The following is a 12,300-nucleotide window of genomic DNA, read 5'->3' on the forward strand; positions in this document are numbered from 1 at the left end:
TCTGCTGTCTGTAAACTGGAGACCCAGGAAAGCCAGTAGTGTATTTCAGTCCAAGTTCAAAGGCTTCAGAACCAGGGGAGCCAATGACGTACATCCCAGTCCGAAAGCGGGAGAAGATGAGGTGAGATGTCACAGTTCAAGCAATGAGGCAAGAAAAAAGGGGTGAGTTCCTCTTTCCTCTGTCCTTTGTTCTGTTCAGGCCCTTAACAGACTGAGTAATGCCCACGTACATTGGAGAGGGCAATTTACTGAGACCACTGATTCAAATGCCAGTGTCATCCCCAAACACTCTTACAGACACACTCAGAAACAGTGTTTCTTCTGGGCATCCCATGGCCTACTCAGGTTAACACATAAAATTAACCATCACAGGAAGAAAAGGAAAGAATTGGATGCCAGTGCTCATGTAACCATCTTGCCCAGAAGTATAAATGAAGGATTTAAAAATGAAGATGACCAGATCAGATTTCCATTTTGGACAGCTCTCTGACTGTAGTGCCCATTAAAGTTTGATATTCCTCAAAGCTCTTGCCTATATTTTATCTTCTCACTTTGCAAGTTCTCCTTGACTGTTCATCTTGTGGCTTCTATTTCTATATCAGTATCCCCAGCTCAGACTTCCATGCTGGGCTCTAACCCCATATACCTAATTGCCAATTAAATATCTCTTCTTGGGTGATTCCCTGAAACCTCAAACACATGTCTAAAATTGAATTTGCCCTTTGTTTCCTTCCCAAACTTTCTTGTGTTCTGTTCTATATCTGAAGTAAATGGTGTTTGGTGCCACCATCTTTTAATTTGACCAAATCAGAAACCTGCAAATCATCCTTGCCTTTTCTTTTTCTTGTATTCACGATACCCAATTTATCAGCAAGTACTATATATCCTACCTACTGTATGTTGCTCTCAAATCTGTTCTCTTCCTTCCATACCTATTGCTTTTGTCTGTTACATCCTGTCTCACTAATTACTGCAACAATCCTTTTATTTGCCTTCTTCCCATCAGTCTTGTTTCCTCCCAAGGAATTCAACTGAAGCTAGAGTGATCTTTCTAAAGAAAGATCACTAATTGGATCACTAAAGATCTAATTGGATCATGTCATCCTCTGCTTAGAATTTCTCTGTGACCTTGAATTCAAGTACAAACTCTTTAAAATGAAACACAAGGCCCTATAGGATTTGGCTTTTGTCTACTTTTTTTTTTTTTTAATTTATCTATTTATTTTTGGCTGTGTTGGGTCTTTGTTGCTGTGCATGGGCTTCTCTCTAGTTGTGGCGAGCGGGGGCTACTCTTCGTTGCGGTGCGTGGGCTTCTCTGCAGTAGAAGCTACTCTTGTTGCAGAGCACGGGCTGTAGGCACGTGGGCTTCAGTAGTTGTGGCTCTCAGGCTCTAGAGGGCAGGCTCAGTAGTTGTGGCACACACACTTAGCTGCTCCGTGGCATGTGGGATCATCCCAGACCAGGGCTCGAACCTGTGTCCTCTGCATTGGCAGGCGGATTCTTAACCACTGCGCCACCAGGGAAGCCCCCTTGTCTACTTTTTTTAACCTCAACTTTCACCCCTCTAAACACTCCCTGCTCATATCAAGCTTCTTTCACTTTACAGTCCTCATTATGTTGAAAACTAATATGAAAAATTAGGAAGATATTTCTATAATAAATATTTCAAATCCCCCTTTTAAAAATTTCTTTGACTCGCATATCTTTCACTTTTTATTCATTTTTTTCATATTAAAACTGTGTAGTATTTTAAAGGTAGAAGAAGGACCATTTGGGCTATCATCGGCAAGTATTGATTATCATTAACTGCATAGTTATATTTAATGTGATTTATTGGTCATTCATTTCATGGGTGCCATGGATCTCAAAAGTGAATCCACGAAGTGTCTGAGTCTCCTTTATGTTACATACACTGAAGTACAATACCAGTTCATAGATTTCAGAAAGAAGTTACATGTTGAGATGAGTCCTAACACAACCTCTAAGATAGCTAAGCTTTTAGTGATCTAATTGTAGAAATGGAAAATATGGAAATTCAAATAAGATCCTTCCCCCAATAGTCAACTTTCAAAACATGTGAGCTAATTTTTACCTTAGAGATCATATAATCAGTCTTTTTTATTTGTTCTTTTGACACAAATATAGTGGTTATATTTATAAAGTGCTCAATTGTAGAATAATGGTGTGCTCAGTTGAAGTCTGGGAACAAAAAGGTTATATTTACCAACAAAAACATTAGCGCTTTTTAAATGAAATTCACTTGTTTTGATGGCCAGTGAGCCTGGTAAAAATAGGAAGAGATTATTGGGGGTGGGGAGGGGCTGTGTTTAACTTTTGAAGATACACAGAATGCTCCATTCCTGTCTGCACTGAAATTTATCAAGAATTACAGGCAGACTAGAAGTTGCTTCTCAGAGTGATTATACCTTTTCTAATATCACCTACTGATTTTACAGTAAAAGTCTAGGCTACAAAAGCTGAGAACACAATTCATTTTACTTGACTCTGTTAAAAGTAGCATTATCAAACATTTCGTGATGTTTCTCTCATATCATATATTAGGCTGTCCTGAAGAAATAAACCTCCACTTGCTTTCATGATAGTAGACAATAAATTGACTGATATAATTCAGTTGAGAAGTTGAAAAATGCATTGAAAATAATGGGGCATAACATTGTAGGGTTAACATTTATTCATAGATGATACAATTAAATAGAACAGGCATTAACTTCAAGGTCAGTCAGTAAAGTAATAAAATTGAATATTTTAATTGAATTGTAATTGCTTCCCATTGATACATGCAAGTAAAGTAAAATAGATGTCAGCTCTGCAAATTATGGTTCTTCCTCCTAATTAATTTCTTAATTCTGCATGGAGTTATCCAGTGCCTAGGTCTTGTTGTGGGTTTATTCATCCACCCAGCTTCCACCAAGGAATGTCTGTAAGTCATGATTAAATGATTAGGTGTCAGGATTTATAGTAAATTTTTCTGCACTTTGAAGAAAATTTTGTTAGTAACTTAAAGTAGCTTATCTAGGTATTTGAGTTAAATATACTTTAAATATACTTTATATTTATATAAACATTATTAAATGTTACCATCTCAGTGATTATAAAGGTTTTCATAAGGGAGCTAGACACACTGAGACTCAGATTCCACATCTGACTGATTCAGGAGGTAAACTGAACAGACTGTTAGGGTTCTGGTGAAGCACAGTTTATGTCCATTCATGACCCAGGCTTCACTAGAGAAGAGACACCTAAATTGAATGAATCTAAAAAAGAAACATCTTTTTCAAGGACTAGGATAAATTGAAGCTTTTAGTTGAATTGCATGGAAAAAGCCCATGAACCATTGTGGCTTTTTCATAGGCTTTTCACAGTCCCTCAGAGGGTTTTTACATAATATAGTTTTATATAAAATAAAATGGGAATGAAGATATTACAAAGATTAGGCTAGAGATTTTCAAATTGTATTGAAATTGTATTGGGTCTAGATACTAGCATTTATTCAAAGAAAGAGAAGATTATGCCTTTGGACTGGCTGCATTTACCAGTTAAATAGCTACTGTTTAAAAATTGAAAATAGAATGAATATATAAGATGGATTTTAAAATTACTGAGGTGTGTTATATATTCATGTACTCTAAAGTGGTTCCATGTAGTGGAATCATTTGAGAGCAAATATATTGGTATATTAGCATCTTTCTTTAGTTGAGTTTAAAAATATAAGTGGATACTTGTTGATAAAACAAGTAAATTAAACTGAGAAGTTATTTATTTTGTCTAAGCTTTGTGTTAAATTTTAACTCAAACATTGACTTTATTATGTAAAATATTTCTCTCTAAAGCACTTAAAGCATAAATCCAATGATAAATATATTTTATTGATACTAATCTGACCCTGACTTCCCATTCTCAATTATGAAGGATCTTCAGTGTCAGAATTCTCTGTGCATATCATCTAGTTAGAAAATACCAAAACCAAAATACATGAGGTAAAGATTAACATCTTTGGGCTTCATAATTATAGATAAGCTAACAGGTTTTTGGGGTTTTTTTAATGTTAAACTGATCTGTTTCTCCAGATGCTTGTTTTAAAATTATCTTAATAATTGTCTTATTCCATTCAGAGAAATTAAATATCATACAGATTGTACATACAATGCTAAGATGTTTCTAAATGAAGAAACTTGTGAAAAAAATGTGTAAGTGTAATAAAATTAAATATTCAATCATCCATTATATTTATAAAAATAAGTTGCAAAGAGTTTTCATTTGCATATAGTTTAATATTTATGGAAACATCAGTGTTTTAGGCAGTAAAAAATTTCTTGAGAAAAGTTCCATATCTGAGTGTATTCTAGGGTAGGATGAATAATCTTCCTACCGCATCCCTGACTAATATCATCCCACGTGTAATAGTATACCAATTTAGAAGAGATCTCGGAGATGAGGGTGGCTTCAGGCCATTGATTTCTCAAGGACAGGAGCTTGAATTGCTAGGAGTCTCTGGATCTTATCCAAGAAAACATTTTATAAAAACAATTTGAAATGCACGTCTTATGGGCAGTGATCGTGAGGTCCCCAATGACTTGTCACTTTCTAATGAACAGAAAAATGGAAGCAAAGACAGATTGCACTTGCACAGGATAACCAGCATCAGGAGAAAAGCACTTGAGTAGTCATTACCAACTACAGTAGAACATGGTAGCCTGACCCAAATATATATAGTGTTGATTTAAAGTAGAAAGATTCATTCAGAACAATATGTACATTATTGTATGGAATCTAGACAAGCAGTTTCATTATTAAAACTTAGACGTTTTTTGGAAAAGAATTATAGTCTAGTTAAACAGTATCATCTCATGAGATAAGAACTCCTAAATCATTGTTTATGCAAAGATGCCTACCAAAATCACCAGACATAACCTCTGATAAATTTACAATGTGTCAAAATTGTTTATTTCTCACTTCCCGCATTTCCTTGGTTTTACACGTCCATTGGAATCATCTATTGATGTGTGTATGTGAAGTATCCTTACTGATTGGTCTGCCCTGTGTGAAAGATCTAAATAGTCAGACCATGACTCGTAACAGCATCTCATCCTCACCAAACATGGTGCAGACCGTATTACCAAACTATAATGATTCATACATGCAGCTTATTTCATTATTAACTCTGAGAAAAAATGTAACTCTTTTATTTTAACTATCTTATAGTTTTACAATAATCTCCTAGTGAAATGATCTATAATGTGTTTCAGAAAAATATTTGAAAATCTTCCTTAAAGTTTTAAATTTCTATTCTAATTGTTTTAGCTCCATAGAATTTTCAGTGCTATCCTAGGAATAAATAAATTGAAAATATTTCTATGAATACACAAAAATCTTGAAATAATTTTACCAGGGTGTACTTCTGTGATGAATACAGATTCATGTGGAAAAAAATGTGCCCAATGTGACTTATGTTTACATATTTTACTGACTCTCTTATCTAAAGGCAAGCCAAATTACTTTACTGGTACAGCATGGAATGTAGCCATCTTTGAAATGAGATATTACAGCTATTTCTCTACTTTAACAGTTCAGAACTGGGGCATGATGATTTTGCAATGAATTAAAAGGCTGAAAGGAAAATGGGAAGATTGTTGGCTTGATCTTTCACTGCCCACCTGTATAAAATCACATGCTCTTAAATTCCTTTTCATGCCTTTTGGATAGACATTTATTTACTCCCAAACCCTTATAGAGAACACAAAACATAAATTCTTAGGTTCAATCATGAGAGACTTTTTAAATGATTTTAATGATGTGTAGCCTGATGCTAAGTGCTAAGGTGATATGTATGTGCTATGTGACCAATATATATGAGAATCAAGGAATTGGAAGGGCAGCTAAAAAATGACTTCCTGCCAGGCTGGCCTTGTACATTCTTGCTTTGAGTTTTCCAAATTTCTACCCCAAACCATGGCAGTAATAGATGAATATATGAAGGAAAAGTATGAAAGAGCCGTGCTGGAAAGCATTATAAACATCTCTGTGAATTAAGAATGAATAGACATGCAAAATAATTCAGAAATGAAGCTGTGGGGCTGTAATACAGAGGGTCAGGAAATAGGCAAAAGCAACTGGGAGATCACAGTCCTGTGGGGAAACAGACTGAAAGTGCCCCCTCTGAAGGAGAACCTCAAAGAGATAAAAATAAAACATCCATTAAAGAAAAAACAATCAGTTAGAAAAATAAATCACTCAAAATGAAATAGCAACAGTATGATGTGAAAAGTAAACAATTAGAAATTTGGGGTGAAACATAGAGTCATTTAAAAAACAAAATAGTGGGCAGAATAAACTCTAGATGAACCAAGTCAAAGACAGAATGAGTGAAGCAGAAAAAAATAATTCACCCAGAAGACAACATTGAAAGAGCAATTTAAAAATATGGAGGATAGATTGGGAAATTGCAATATTTGTGTAATAGATGTTTCAGAAAAAAATAGAAGGCAGAAAAACAGTATTTACAGATATAATGGCTATAAACTTTTTAGGTTTGAAGAAAGATGAGTTTTGGAATTGAAAGTGCATATTAGGTGCTGTGCAGTGTAAGTAAAAATAGATACCTTGTGTTAAAATTATAGAATGTCATAGGTAAACTGAAAATTGTACTGTCTAGCACAGAGAAAATGAAGATTCCTTATATGGGAACCACCGTTTGACAGCGTAAATCTCATTAAGAACAACTAAAGCCTAAAGAAGTAATAATATATTACAACTAAACTGTTATGTGGTGGAGATAGCAAAATAGGACATTATCAGACAGGTAAAAACTAGGAGAGTTTACCACTCACAGATCTTCAGTGAAAAAATAAAGAATGGACTTCAGTCAGAAATAAATTGAATTCCAGGAGAAATGAATGACAAACAATGGTGAGCACAGACACTGTAAAATGTGTTCATAAGCTTACATTTTCTTGCCCAAAATGATGGAACTAAAATTTAACACAGTGATAACAACTTAAATGGTAAAACTTATTTAGTGTCTAGTTTAAAACATGCTAATTTGTTGTGGTCAAAAAGTTGCTAAGTGGAATTCCCTGGCGGTCCAGTGGTCAGGCCGCTGGGCTTTCACTGCTGAGGGTGTGGGTTCAATCCCTGGTGGGGGTACGAAGATCTCGTAAGCCACGCGGCGTGGCTAAAAAAAAAAAAAAAAGATGCTAAACATAAATTCTTAGATTAAAAAAATTTAAAAATAAATTCTTAGATTTATATTCTAAGGTTCATAAATTCTTAGATATTTAATACTTTAGACTTAAATACTGTGGTTTTGAATGAATGTTAAAAATTACAAGTGATTACTGGAAGAGTAGAAATTCAGTCTACAGCTTTCTTTTTTTTATTTTTCAGATTAACATGCATTTATTCACTAAATATTTCTTGAAAGCTTATACTTGAAAATGTTCCAGGCACTGTACAAAGATGAGACCGATGAAAAGGATCACATTTTAAAAAAATTTTTATTAGAGTATAGTTGCTTTATAACGTTGTATTAGTTTCTGCTGTACAACAAAGTGAATCAACTATACGTATACATATATCCCCTCTTTTTTGGATTTCCTTCTCCTTTAGGTCACCACAGAGCACTAGAGTTCCCGGTGCTGTACGGTAGTTCTCATTAGTTATCTATTTTATACATAGTATCAATAGTGTATATATATTGGGAGATTGGGATTGACATAAATAGTCTACAGCTTTCTAATCAGCAGAGAAAACAAACAGACAAAATATCCTTTTTGATCCAGTATGAGGCAGAAAGTGGCAAAGGAAAAAATATATATATAAAGTTTAATGTAACAAAAAGTGCACAATAAGGTGATGGAAACAGGTCCAGACAAAAAAAATTGTAAAATATAAAAAATATAAAATATTTAAAATCAATTCTTTGAATTTGTATTTATAAGATAGGATAAAAAATTTCAAAACCCGGTTATATGTATATCAGAAAAACGTTAACAAAAGAAAGCTGGTGGGCTTCCCTGGTGGCGCAGTGGTTGAGAATCTGCCTGCCAATGCAGGGGACATGGGTTCGAGCCCTGGTCTGGGAAGATCCCACATGCCGCGGAGCAACTGGGCCCGTGAGCCACAACTAGTGAGCCTGCGCGTCTGGAGCCTGTGCTCCGCAACAAGAGAGGCCGCGATAGTGAGAGGCCCGTGCACCGTGATGAAGAGTGGCCCCCGCTTGCCGCAACTAGAGACAGCCCTTGCACAGAAACGAAGACCCAACACAGCCAAAAATAAATAAATTAATTAATTTTAAAAAATAGCTCATATAAAAAAAAAAAGAAAGCTGGTGTTGTAATGTTGATAAATAGAATATATGATAAAAGTCATATGTGGAGATGAAAAGCTCACTACTTCTTGGTAAAGGAATAATCCTCCCAAGAAGTTTTAGAAATTATGAATTTGTGTCCATAACAACACACCTCTCAAGTGTATAAAACAAAACTTTCAATTATAAGAAATTATTAAAACCAAAATCATAATGGGAGGTTTTAACCACCTCTTTATTTGAAACTGATGGTTCATGGAAACCAAATACTAGTAAGGTCATAGAAGATATGAACAGCAGAATTAACAAGATCATGATTTTTTATGTTTAGGTATAAAATCTTACTTTGCTTTCAGCAGATCCACTTTCCAAGCACAAATGGGGCATTTATAAAATTTAATCATCCATAAGTCACATAGGAGCTTCACCAAATTTTGAAGAATTATTATATAAAGACTACAGTCTTGACCATATGCAATTAAATTAGAAGACAACAAAAAGTAGTGAAAGTAAACAAACATGTTTTGACACAAGAGTAATCTTAAATAACAATAAAAATGACAAAATATTGACAACAGAATGACAATAAATGTGTCACTTTCAAATCTGGGATGCAGCTAAATTGGTACTTAAAATCTTTCTATTTAAAAAGTAAGAAATGTGTAAATATAAATGAGTCAAGCATTCAAATCAAGAAACTAGAAATAAATAAGCTATTGAATGAACACAAAGAAAGCAGAAATAAGGAAGTGACAAAAGTAAGGGTAAAATTTATGAAATTGAAAAGTGGAGAAAATATTAAAAACAACAAAAAGCTAGCACCTTGATGAGACTCCCCAAGTTGCCAGATACATGACAAGATCCATCAAAAATAAAAGACCAATCACCAATAAAGTATTCTGCCTTATATGAATTCATAAAATAAATGGCCTTGGTTTAGAAGTGTTTCAGTATTAAGAAAAGAAGATGAGTGGCCTATTAGAAAAATAGTCATTTTCACAGTTAAAAAAAAAGTTACAAATCTGGCCACAAATTTCTGAAGAATATGTTCCACCTCAATCATACAAGAGTAAAGATATGCAAATAAAAATACCAAGGAGATAAATATCATTTCTTCCTATCAAAATAGCAAAAGTTTTAAATTTAATAATATCTAGTATTGGTGAAGATGTTAGAGAACACATCTCAGTAGATATAGACAAAGTATGTATAAAATTTGGTGTCTCTTCATGCTATAAAACAGCAGAATTAGCAAGTATGATCATGAGAACAGCGAAGAAATCTTAGCAAATGAAGTATAGATGGAAACATCCTTAATCCAACGTAGAGAAGCAACATAGTCTGGCAGTTGAAAGCCTGGACTGTGTAGCCAGACTGCCTAGGTTTGAATTTTCATTTTTATCTCTTGGTAGAGGGTGATCTTAGAGAGTCACTACACTTCTCTGTGCCTCTATTTTCTCATATATTAAATAGGGATAATTATAATACCACTCATTAGATTGTTATGAGAATTCAGTTAATATTTGCAGAGCACTTATAACAGTGCCTTGTACATAGTACTATATAATCTATATATATTTTAAATAAATTTCACAAGGAAAAATCATTTCTAACAGACATGTTAATTAGCAAACTTTCTCTTGCTGGTCTAAGATAAAGATAATTGTACCACTAGAAGTTGGAGTTATGGGTTCTGATTAGAGTCCTTTAATTGCCAAATAACCATCTCTGAGTGTAGATTAAAACAGACACTTGTATATTTCACTGGTTATGCTGAAATATTTTAAAGTAAGTTGTAGGCAACATGACATAGATTTCCATATGTATGGAAACGTTTGTCAGAGGTGGTGTATACATCAATAGGGAAGGGATTCCATAAACAGTACCTACCCATAAATAAGAGATACAGTTATAACACTACATCTATGATAACTGAAAGTAAATTCTACATGGATTGAATATCTAAATGTGAATAGCAAAATTTTAAAACTTTGAAATGAAAATATAAGAGAGTAACATTATGACCATGGGCATTGTTTATTACAATACAAAGGAAAAACATTTTTAAATAACAATTCTTTTGACTACTATAAGGTTAAAAAGTTTATGTTTATCAAGAGACCCTCCCTCAATTAAAAAAAAGTGTAATGACAAGCCACTGATTAGGAAGATATTTACCGTGCCCATAATGATGAAGGATTAGCATTCAGAATATATCAAGAACTATGAATCATCAAAAAACAGCATTAAAAATAGGCAAATGATTTTAATAAGCAATTCACAGAAGTGAAACCCTGAATGAATGGACAATGAAATATGAAAAAGTGCTTACTTTTAATAGTAATCAGAAGATGAAAATTAAAACAAGTATCCAAAACATTTTTTTATATGTCTATATAACTCAGATTGGCAAAGATGAAAAATCTAACAACATTAATTATTTTCACCTTATGGGAAATAAGAATTCTATTTCCTTGATGACAATACTGCTTTGGAGAGCAATTTGGCAATATATAATGGACTTGAAGATTATATGTATATATAAAATAGCAAATATATTTTTCTCCTCTATCATATTGCAATAGTAATTTCACATAAAAGCATATTTACTGCAGCTAGTGGCAGTAGCTAGTGGCATATTTACTACTTACTAGTGGCAAAACAGACATTAGAAATAAGTCAGTGCCCAACTGTGCATTTATTGGAAAATGGATAAGTAAATTCTGATATATCCATATAATGGAATACAATACAACAGTAAAAATGGATGGACCAGAGCCATAGTAATTACTATAAGTAAATCTCATTAACAATGTGAATTGAAAAAAACAAGTAAAAAGTTATCATTCGTGTTAAAATTTGATATACATGAACAATAACAAATATTGTTTTGGATATGTACATCTGTAATAAAATTATAAAAGCATAGCTGGGAAATAACATACCAACTTCAAAAGACTGAAGGCTAGGGAAAATCGATTGATTAAGGGTAGATATACTGTGAGATTCTATTATGTTGGTGGTGTTTAAAGAAAAGTTGTGGAGGAAATAGGGCAAGATGTTAATGCTTATTAAATCTGGGTGGTGATTACATAGGTGCTTGTCTCAAATATTTTATTTACTTACTCATTTTAAACATTGAATTGCAAAGGTTGCAAGGGTGACAGGAATAAAGGAACTGGACAAAGTCAACAATTAGTTCATCAAGTGTTTACCCAGCCAATTGAAATTTTGATTTTAATGAATGCATCTTGAGAATAAGATTGCTGTGAAAGGAGTCAAATAATCCATTTAGTGCTAGTAGTCTGAGTTGTTTCCTTTGGGATTAATGTAATTTAATATCAGTAGGAGAAGAATCCTTAATCTTTATCTGACTTCCCTTTTATTATTTTGTATGTGATTATAAGAAATACCATGTTACAAAGAAGGGATTTGACTAGAAAAAGAAAATTATTACTCAGTTTGTATAATTAATAAGCTGATTGGTTTAAACCAATAATAAATAAAAAATAGCCTATTTAAATGAACCTAAGCTAATACATGTATTATGGATGTAAATATCTAAAATGAATTCATTCCTTTCATAGCTGACTTGCGGCATGTGATTTTTTTCCTGGCAGGTTAGTTTTGGAATGTGGGAAGAGTTCCTGTTGTCCACAGTAGTCTACCTATACCCCATCACCCACATAAACTCTGCTATTATATCAGTTGAACATCTTTATCAGAGATTATGCAAATGCTATTGGTACTATAATGATTTTTCAGAGTGTTTCTATTTTTTCTTGGAAAACGCTGTCACACAAGTGGTCATTGAAATGAGCTGTCATTTAATTTGGTAATACAATTGTTTGTGTCCATATGCTACTAAGTGAATTAATTATATAAGGATACAGTTTACCGCTCTTTTATTTTCTACTTTTATTCTCCAAATAAGAAGTTTGAAACAGATAAAATAGAAATGTCAGAAAATTCTC

The 12,300-nt window shown here is 33.3% G+C and overlaps 1 protein-coding gene across 2 annotated transcripts in view; it reads left to right on the top strand.

The window, feature by feature from the left end:
* DPH6 (diphthamine biosynthesis 6) overlaps positions 1-12,300 on the top strand; it is a 171,995-nt gene that overhangs the window by 126,245 nt on the left and 33,450 nt on the right. The gene's annotated exons all lie outside the window — the stretch shown is intronic.

The sequence above is a fragment of the Balaenoptera acutorostrata genome, chromosome 3 (assembly GCF_949987535.1).
Source record: "Balaenoptera acutorostrata chromosome 3, mBalAcu1.1, whole genome shotgun sequence".
NCBI lineage: Eukaryota > Metazoa > Chordata > Mammalia > Artiodactyla > Balaenopteridae > Balaenoptera > Balaenoptera acutorostrata.